This window comes from Bombina bombina, chromosome 5, assembly GCF_027579735.1.
Source record: "Bombina bombina isolate aBomBom1 chromosome 5, aBomBom1.pri, whole genome shotgun sequence".
NCBI classification, from domain to species: Eukaryota; Metazoa; Chordata; class Amphibia; order Anura; family Bombinatoridae; genus Bombina; species Bombina bombina.
In genome coordinates, this window is record NC_069503.1 from 77,002,069 (window position 1) to 77,012,146 (window position 10,078).

The following is a 10,078-nucleotide window of genomic DNA, read 5'->3' on the forward strand; positions in this document are numbered from 1 at the left end:
AATACCCAATGTTTACATGTTCTTTGCTTTTTTTTTTGGAAGTTATAGGGCTTTTTCCAAACCCTTTTTTTTTTTTCAAAATTAGCAATAGTTGCATTGTAACACTGATATCTGTCAGGAATCCATGAATATCCATTGACATGTGTATATATATATATATTTTAGCTTTAGTGTAGTGTAGTAGACAACCCAAAGTATTAATCTAGGCCCATTTTGTTATATTTCATGCCAACGATTTCACCTCCAAATGCGATCAAATAAAAAAATTGCTCACTTTTTCACAAACGTTAGGTTTCTCACTGAAATTATTTACAAACAGCTTGTGCAATTATTTCATAAATGGTTGTAAAAGCTTCTCTGGGATCCCCTTTGTTCAGAAATAGCAGACATATATGGCTTTGGCTTTGTTTTTTGGTATATAGAAGGCCACTAAATACTGCTGCACACAACACGTGTATTATGCCCAGCAGTGAAGGGGTTAATTATGGAGCTTGTAGGGTTAATTTTAGCTTTATTGTAGTGTAGTAGACAACCTAAAGTATTGATATAGTCCACCATTTCACCGCCAAATGCGATCAAATAAAAAAACTCATTACTTTTTTCACAATTTTAGGTTTCTCACTGAAATTATTTACAAACAGCATGTGCTATTATTTCACAAATGGTTGTAAAAGCTTCTCTGGGATCCCCTTTCTTCAGAAACAGCAGATAAATATGGCTTTAGCGTTGCTTTTTGGTAATTAGAAGGTGGCTAAATGCCGCTGCGCACCACACTTGTATTATGCCCAGCAGTGAAGGCGTTAATTAGGTAACTTGTAGGGAGCTTGCAGGGTTAATTCTAGCTTTAGTGTAGAGATCAGCCTCCCACCTGACACGTTCCACCCCCTGATCCCTCTCAAACAGCTCTCTTCCCTCCCCACCCCACAATTGCCCCAGCCATCTTAAGTACTGGCAGAAAGTCTTCCAGTAATAAAAATAAGTTTGTTTTTTTCTTTTTTTATTTATTTTTTTAAAAAAAACATATTCTGCTGTGTAGGATCCCCCCCCCAAAAAACAGCTCTCTAACCCTACCCCTCTACAATAATGTACGCCATCTTGGGTTCTGGCAGTACCCAGTTTGCCATTAAAATTTGGTATTTTTATTGTAAAGATGTTTTGTTTGTTTTTTTCTTCTACAAGTCTGATCTGTATCTGGACATATGTATTATTAATCTGCTACTGTTCATTACCTCAATAAAAAATGTTATTTGAAAAAATTTGGTATTTTTTTATTTTGAAATATTTTTCTGTAGTGTAGCTTCCCCCCTAAATAACCAACCCCACACCCCCTCCCAAATCCCTAGATAATAATTCCCCCCTCCTCTCTCCCACCTTATCCTAAAAAAATTGCACCATAGTATAACATTCCCACCCATCCACGTGCACGTACGCACTTCCATGCCCACTCCCGGTGCCCCTCACGTGATACCGCCCCCCCTGATGCACATGGCCCATAGATGGCCGCCCACCCACCACCCTGCAATTGTTCCCACCCACAAATGATTGTGACCATCAATGGCCGATGCAGAGAGGGCCACAAAGTTGTTTTCATTTAGTTTACTATGATGTAGTAATGTTTATATTCTATGTCATGCCTTTTTTAATTTGTGATTTACAGGTAAATAAATTTAAAAATAGAAAACTAAAGACATTTTTGAGTATAAAACATAATCTTTTTTATTTAGATGTATTATATTATAAATGAATAAACATTCTTATTTTTCTTTATTCCATTTCTTTTCATGTAGACAAACACGTCAATAGTTCATATCTATCCTTCACTACAGTCTTAGACACCAATGACTGTTCACAAACATTGGGGATATCACAGCAGATATTTAAAGGAGATGATGAATTGGCAGAAACTGGGCAGCATTCACTATGTACAGAAAGTAATTTAGTCATCAAACAAGAGGACAACATTGATGCTTTATCTAGTGAAATTATTATCCCTGAGGATAAACCACACACATTTACTGAGTTTTCAAAACATATTAAAGAAGGGAAACATCTACAGTCTAGCCAAATGATTCATACAAAGGAGAAACCTTTTCAATGTATAGTGTGTGAGAAAAGCTTTAGATGGAAGTGTCATCTACTAGAACACTACAAAATTCACACAGGTGTGAAACCACACACATGTACTGAGTGCGGCAAATGTTTTACACAAATTAATCTTCTGAAAACTCATGAAAGGAGTCACACAGGAGAAAAGCCTTTCACATGTACAGAGTGTGGAAAAAGTTTTACACAAAAGAGTCATCTGAAAACTCATGAAAGGATTCACACAGGAGAAAAGCCTTTCACTTGTACAGAGTGTGGAAAAAGCTTTACAGAAAAGAGTCATCTGAAAACTCATGAAAGGATTCACACAGGAGAAAAGCCTTTCACATGTGCAGAGTGTGGAAAAAGTTTTACACAAATGAGTACTCTGAAAATTCATGAAAGGAGTCACACAGGAGAAAAACCTTTCACTTGTACAGAGTGTGGAAAAAGTTTTACAGAAAAGAGTCATCTGAAATCTCATCAAAGGATTCACACAGGAGAAAAGCATTTCACATGTACAGAGTGTGGAAAAGGTTTTACAGAAAAAAAACTATCTGAAAACTCATGAAAGAATTCACACAGGAGAAAAACCTTTCACGTGTACAGAGTGTGGGAAATGTTTTATACACATGAGTAGTCTGAAATATCATGAAAGAATTCACACAGGAGAAAAGCTTTTCAAATGTACAGTGTGTGGAAAATGTTTTATACATATGAGTAGTCTGAATTATCATGAAAGGAGTCACACAGGAGAAAAGCCTTTCACATGTGCAGAGTGTGGAAAAAGTTTTACAGAAAAGGGTCATCTGAAATCTCATGAAATAATTCACACAGGAGAAAAGCCTTTCACGTGTACAGAGTGTGGGAAAAGTTTTACACTAAAGAGTGATCTGAAAAAGCATGAAAGGATTCACACAAGAGAAAAGCTTTTTATATGTACAGAGTGTGGAAAAAGTTTTACAGAAAAGAGTCATCTGAAATCTCATAAAAAGAGTCACACAGGAGAAAAGCCTTTCACATGTACAGAGTGTGGGAAAAGTTTTACACGAATGGGTAATCTGAAAAGTCATGAAAGGATTCACACAGGAGAAAAGCCTTTCACATGTACAGAGTGTGGAAAAAGTTTTACACAAATGGGTAATCTGAAAACTCATGAAAGGATTCACAAGGGAATAAACCTTTCACATGTTTAGAAAGTGGAAAAAAGTTTTTTTTTATTGAAATAAGGTATCGCAAAAATCCAAATAATTACACACAAATAAACTTTATATACACAGTGTGCAAACCTTTTTACAATTATCGTAAAGAGGACAAACTCTCTAAATGGAAGCATCAAAAAGGATTATATTGTAAATAATACTTTCTAAATCCCAGTTATTGAAGCCTCCGATTGGAAGTGCTCTCCTTCTGTTCTTTGTTCCTCTATATATGTGCACCTCAGTTTCTCTCCTATAAATGCGATAGAATCCAATACAGGAATATACAGATCTGTCCTCATACTGCCCAATTTGCACAACCATTCACCACCAAAGTACCCCCAGTGTTGTTTATTAATATGCCAGTGTTAGGAGTTGTACGTTTGATTTACATAGGGGAGAAAATAATTATATTTACAGAATAAAGGAGTTTTTATATGAATAGAGTGTTAGAGAATTATATAAACAAGAACATCAGTCTCAAATAATTGACATCTGGGAGATATTTAATGTGCACATCATGTGGATAAACCTTTTCTTATAGCAACAGATGCTTAGCATTGTACATGTTATATACCAGAGGAATTACTGAGGGGAAACTGATTTTATTAAATGAGACACACTATCAGTAACCGGTACATGCGTGATCATTATCAGTTTAATTTAAATTTCTACTATAACTAAAGGGGACATTATATGTCTGATGAATCCCTTTGTATCAAGAGCACAAGTGTTCGGTATATTTATACCATTGTGCGCATATATCATGTAATGCTGTTTTTTACTATATAATGATATACAATGTTTTTTCATGCAAGTAAAAAGTGATTGTAATCCAGACCAGAATTTTTTTGTTTGTTTAATTAAAAACACAATATCATGGAATAATTAGGAAAACAACATCAAAGACAGAAGCCAAATCTGACAGTGAAAGTTAAACACTGATAATTCAGATAGAGCAGCAATTTCCATCTAAAGGGAAGGAGAGTCCATGGCTTTATTCATTACTGTTGGGAATTAAGAACCTGGCCACCAGGAGGATTCAATGACACCCCAGCCAAAGGCTTAAATACTTCCCCCACTTCCCTCATTCCCCAGTCATTCTTTGCCTTTCATCACAGGAGGATGGCAGAGGAGTGCTGGAGTTTCGGAGTAGTCTCTTATGGAGGGTAGTATTCTTTGCAGTGGGACTGGAGTTTTAAATAGTCCTGTCAGCCTCTCTGTGAGAGCCTGGGTGAAAGTTAGAGTCCGGAGACGCAGGGAGAGTCTATCTGCAAAGTCATGCCGACTCATATTAACCCCTTAAGGACCAGCGACGTACCCTGTATGTCGCTGGCCTTTTTTTGGGACTTGATTGTTTTTTAGCACGGTCTTGCCACCAGCGTTGAGACTGCTCTATTCCACAAAGCCTTCTTCTTTTTTATAATAATGATAACACAGAAGACAGGGTCACAGTGTGGCACCTTTTTATCTCAAGGGTTAATATTCCTGAAAGGGGGATTATTGAACAGGGGGGGGGGGTATGCATGATATTGTTTGTGTCATTTTTGCGCTATGTGCAAGATGTGGCTCTGGCAATGTGTAGAACTTTCAGGTTACTTGCATTTTTTTCCCTAGTTCAGAGGCGGTCCTGCCAAGTATTCCATGCAACTGGGTGTGGCTATCTATCTTTCCTTTTGATCTGTGGCGCAGCAGATGTAGCGGTTTCTGTAGTCCGGGTCCTAGGAGGTGGTGAGTGCCCTGGCCATTGGTATAAATATAAAGGTGACTTTTTAATTAATAAAGTTAGTCTAACTAAGCGGGCAAGCGATGGAGGACTCTGATTCGTTGGAAGACTCTCCTTCCTTAATAATGTCTCATTCCTGTGTTTATTGTGAGGAGGTTCTGGTAGATCAGCCTGCTCAACTATGTTCGACATGCCTTGAATAAGTTGCAGCATCTAAATGTAAACGGATGTCTAGTACTACTGTGCCGTCCGCCTCTGAGGGTTCTTCATCCCAAGAGGTGCGTTACCTACATTGATCTCCGATTGCACATGCAGCGCTCCAGCGTCCTACTGTTACTCCTTTGGGTGAGATTCCTTGGCCGGCAGACTTTGTGGACCAAATGGAATCAGCGGTTTCAAAAGTGATCCATGCTTTACCACATTCTGCTAAGCGCAAGTGTTGGGTTTATCATATCGGCCCGGCCCAGGGTTTGTCCTTGCCGATGGGAGATACAGAGGCTCTATAGGAGGACAAGGCCCACTCCAACTCTTTGGAGGAGGCCCCTTCTGGGTCGGAGTCCATGTCATCTAAACCTCCGGCGGCAGAGGAGCCTGGTTATAGGTTTAGGATGGAGAATTTGGGCTTTCTGCTATGTCAGGTGCTTGCTACTCTGGAAGTTCCAGAAACTAAGATACCGGAGGAACCAGTGATTCCTAAGCTTGATAAGGTATACAAGGACAGGGTAGTACCTCAGTCTTTCCCGTTAAGATGGCTAATATGATTAAGAACGGATGGGAGCGATTAGGTTCTTCCTTTTCCTTTTCCCCTTCTTCTTCCTTTTAAAAATCTGTTCCCCATTCCAGACTCTCAGCTTGAGCTGTGGGGGACCATCCCTAAGGTGTATGGGGCTATCTCTACGTTCGTGAAGCGGACAACAGTTTTAGTTTGTCATTTAAGGAGCCCATGGATAAAGAGATGGAAAACATGTTGAGGAAGATGTTTCAGCACACAGGGTTTGTTTTTCAGCCAGTAGTGGACATTGTGGCGGTCGATGGAGCTGCAACATATTGTGTGAATCCCTGTGTGAAATGGTCAAGGGGGAGACATCCATCAACAAGATACAGGAGGCGCTGAAGATCGCCAATTCTTTTATCTGCGATGCCAATATGCAAATTATACGCCTGAATGCTAAGGTGTCAGGTTTTAATGTTTTAGTGCATAGGGCTCTGTGGCTCAAATCTTGGTCTGCGGACATGACCTCTAAGGTGAGGCTGTTGTCCTTGCCTTTTCAATGAAAGATCCTGTTCAGTCCTGGATTGGATTTGATTATATCCACGGTTACGGGAGGCAAGGGAGCTTTCCAATCACAAGATAAGAAGGCTAAGCCAAAAGGATCTACTTTTTGTCCCTTTTGTGCGGATAAGGCCCAGCACCAGCAACCTACTGCAAAAGGGGACCAGTCCAAGGGATCTTGGAAGCCGGCTCAATCTTGGAACAAGTCTAATCAGAGCAAGAAGCCTGCCGAGACAAAATCGGCTTGAAGGGGCGGGCTTCGACTGGTCTCCATATCACATAGGGGACAGATTATCTCTATTCTCAGATGCATGGTCATAGGACATTTAGGACCCTTAGGTTCTAGAAGTGGTCTCCCAGGGTTTCAGGATAGGGTTCAGATCCCACCCGCCCGAGGGCAGATTCCTCCTGTCAAAACTGTCTTCAAGACCAGAGAAGAGAGTGTTCTTTCTAGAGTGTGTAAGAGATCTCACCTCTCTCGAGGTTATCGTACCAGTACCCCTAGTAGAGAGGGGTCTAGGGTACTATTCCAACCTTTTTGGGGTTCCAAAGAAGGAGGGCATGTTCCACACGATTCTGGACCTAAAGTGTTTAAACAAGTTTCTGAGTGTTCCATCGTTCAAAATGGAAATAATCAGATCTATTCTGCCCCTAGTTCAAGAGGGGGGCAGTTCATGATGACTGTAAACTTGAACGAAGCTTACCTTTATGTGCCAATACACAGGGACCACTTCAGGTTCCTAAGATTTGTATTTCTGGAGCAACTGTCCATGGGGACATCCTTCTTGAGACCGTCCTGCCCTTATACTATCCTCTTACCTAACTACCTGTCCCCTCGACCCCATCCCCTCGCAACTACTCCCCTCCCTCTCTTCTACCCTTACCCTTATACTCACACACATCTTTAACCTCTCCCTCAGCACTGGTATAGTTCCCACATCTCTTAAGCATGCATTAGTCACACCTATCCTCAAAAAACCTTCTCTTGATCCAACCTCCCCATCCAACTACCCTCAAAGCTTCTTGAAAAGCTATTATATGCACGTCTATCAGATTTCCTTACATTAAACTACCTCCTTGACCCACTGCAATCTGGATTTTGCCCCCTTCACTCAACAGAGATAGCAATTGTTAAGGTTGCCAACGACCTACTTATAGCAAAATCAAAAGGCCACTTCTCTCTACTTATCCTTCTTGATCTGTCTGCAGCCTTTGATACTGTTGACCACCCTCTTTCACACATCTCTCTCTTGGTTATCTTCCTATCTGTCTAACGGTACCTTTATGTAGCCTTCTCTTGGGTATCCTCTGCCCGTTACCTTTTTCTGTTGGGGTACCGCAAGGCTCTGTCCTCAGTCCCCTTCTCTTCTCAATGTACATGTCCTCACTAGGTTCCTTAATAAAGTCCCACAGGGTTCATTATCATTTGTATACCGACAATACCCAAATCTACCTCTCTGCACCAGAATGATCTCCTTCCTTGCTAACCTGTGTCACTAACTGTCTCTCTCATATCTCATCTTGGATGTCCTCTCACTACCTCAAGCTAAGTCTCTCCAAAACTGAATTCCTTATTTTCCCCCCTTCTTCCAAAATCTCCACCCCCCCATGTCTCTATAACTGTTGACAACTCCATCATTACCCCAACCTCACATGCCCAATGTCTTGGGGTCACACTCACATTCAGTCCTTGGCTAAAGCCTGCTGCTTCCACCTTAAAAACATTGCTAAAATTAGACATTTCCTTACACAAGACACAACAAAGATTTTAATCCACTCTCTCATCCTTTCCCGCCTCGACTACTGCAACTCTATCCTCTCTTGTCTCCCTAGCTGCTGCCTAGCTCCTTTACAATCCATAATGAATGCCTCTGTCAGGCTCATCTTCCTTGCACATCGCTCTTCATCTGCCGCACCTCTCTGCCAATCCCTTCACTGGCTTCCTTTTGCCTCCAAGATTAAACAAAAAATTCTTACTTACACAAAGCCCTCAATTGCATTGCTCCCCCTACATCTTAGACCTTGTCTCCAGATACTCTCCCTCCCGTCCCCTTCACTCTGCTCATGATCTCCTACTCTCCTCCTCTCTTGTTACCTCCTCAAATTCCCGTCTACAAGATTTCTCAAGACTGGCTCCCATCTTATGGAACTCTCTGCCTCACTCCACAAGAATCTCCCCTAGTTTTAAAAGCTTCAAATGCTCCCTGAAGACTCTACTATTCAGGGATGCTTACTGTGGAGTTATAAAATCATGATTAGAATAAATTATAAAATCATGATTAGGAAAATATACAATTTCAAAGAAGAATTACACATTAAATATAAAACATTTAGATATAAATTAAGATATAGAATATGGAAGAGTTATAAATTAAATTAACTTAGATAGGATTAGTCAGTTTAGTTAGTAATGGGTTAAATAGTGTTTTAAAGACAATGTATTTAAAACTGTGACATTTACATTCAGTTGCTGTTGTCAATCAAAACACCTATACTGCTAGCTAGACACATAGTATTATTAACAATCTAATGCACTGCGCATGAACAAGTTAAAATAGTATTTTCTATATGTCAGCCAAAATTATAAGTCTTTTTAAGGAAGTTAAAATATACAAAGATAGCATTTTCATTTATGGTATGCTTTGATTTCATTGGCTTAAAATGTGTATATAAGCTTTGCCTTTGTATGAAGCTATTGTTATCTTTGTATATTTTAACTTCCTTAAAAAGACTTATAATTTTGGCTGACATATAGAAAATACTATTTTAACTTGTTCATGCGCAGTGCATTAGAGTGTTAATAATACTATGTGTCTAGCTAGCAGTATAGGTGTTTTGATTGACAACAGCAACTGAATGTAAATGTCACAGTTTTAAATACATTGTCTTTAAAACACTATTTAACCCATTACTAACTAAACTGACTAATCCTATCTAAGTTAATTTAATTTATAACTCTTCCATATTCTATATCTTAATTTATATCTAAATGTTTTATATTTAATGTGTAATTCTTCTTTGAAATTGTATATTTTCCTAATCATGATTTTATAATTTATTCTAATCATGATTTTATAACTCCACACTTACAACCTACACTAACCTTCCTATCTCCACTGCTATCCCCTAAAACCCCATAGCATGTAAGCCTATGAGCCCAGCTGTTTGTAGTTCACCTTCATAAGAGCCGACTACAACAGTGCAACTCTCGTCAGGACCCTCTACCCCTTTGATCCCTGTAATCATTTTTTATATACCACCCATGTTCATAGTGCTGCAGAACCTGTTGGCGCTCTACAAATTCCTGATGATAATAATAATAATTGTGACCACAGACGCCAGTCTGTCAGGTTGGGGAGCTGTTTGGGGTGCCAGGGAGGAGTTTCTCCTTCCGATCAACATCCTAGAACTATGAGCAAATGCACTGAAGGCTTGGCCTTCTCTGGGGTTGGTCAGCTTTATCAGATTCCAGACCGACAACATTACCTCGGTGGCTTACATCAACCATCAAGGGGGTTACGAGGAGCTCCCTCACGATGAGGGAGGTGTCTCGGATCCTGGAGTGGTCAGAGTCCCACGACTGCTCGCTCTCAGCGATTCACATTCCGGGTGTGGACAACTGGGAAGCTGACTTTCTCAGCAGACAGTCCCATCTGGGGGTATGGTCTCTCCACCCTGAGGCGTTAGTGGAGATTTGTCTCAGATGGGGAGTGCCGGAGATAGATCTCATGGCGTCCAGACTCAATTGCAAGCTACCTCGATACAGGTCGAGGTCCAGGGATCCCAGGCAGAGCTGGT

General features: G+C 40.2%; 1 pseudogene; it reads left to right on the forward strand.

Annotated features, from left to right (window-relative positions):
- Positions 1 to 1,750: 1,750 nt before the first annotated feature.
- Positions 1,751 to 4,121, forward strand: LOC128659907 (gastrula zinc finger protein XlCGF26.1-like; annotated as a pseudogene).
- Positions 4,122 to 10,078: the final 5,957 nt, after the last annotated feature.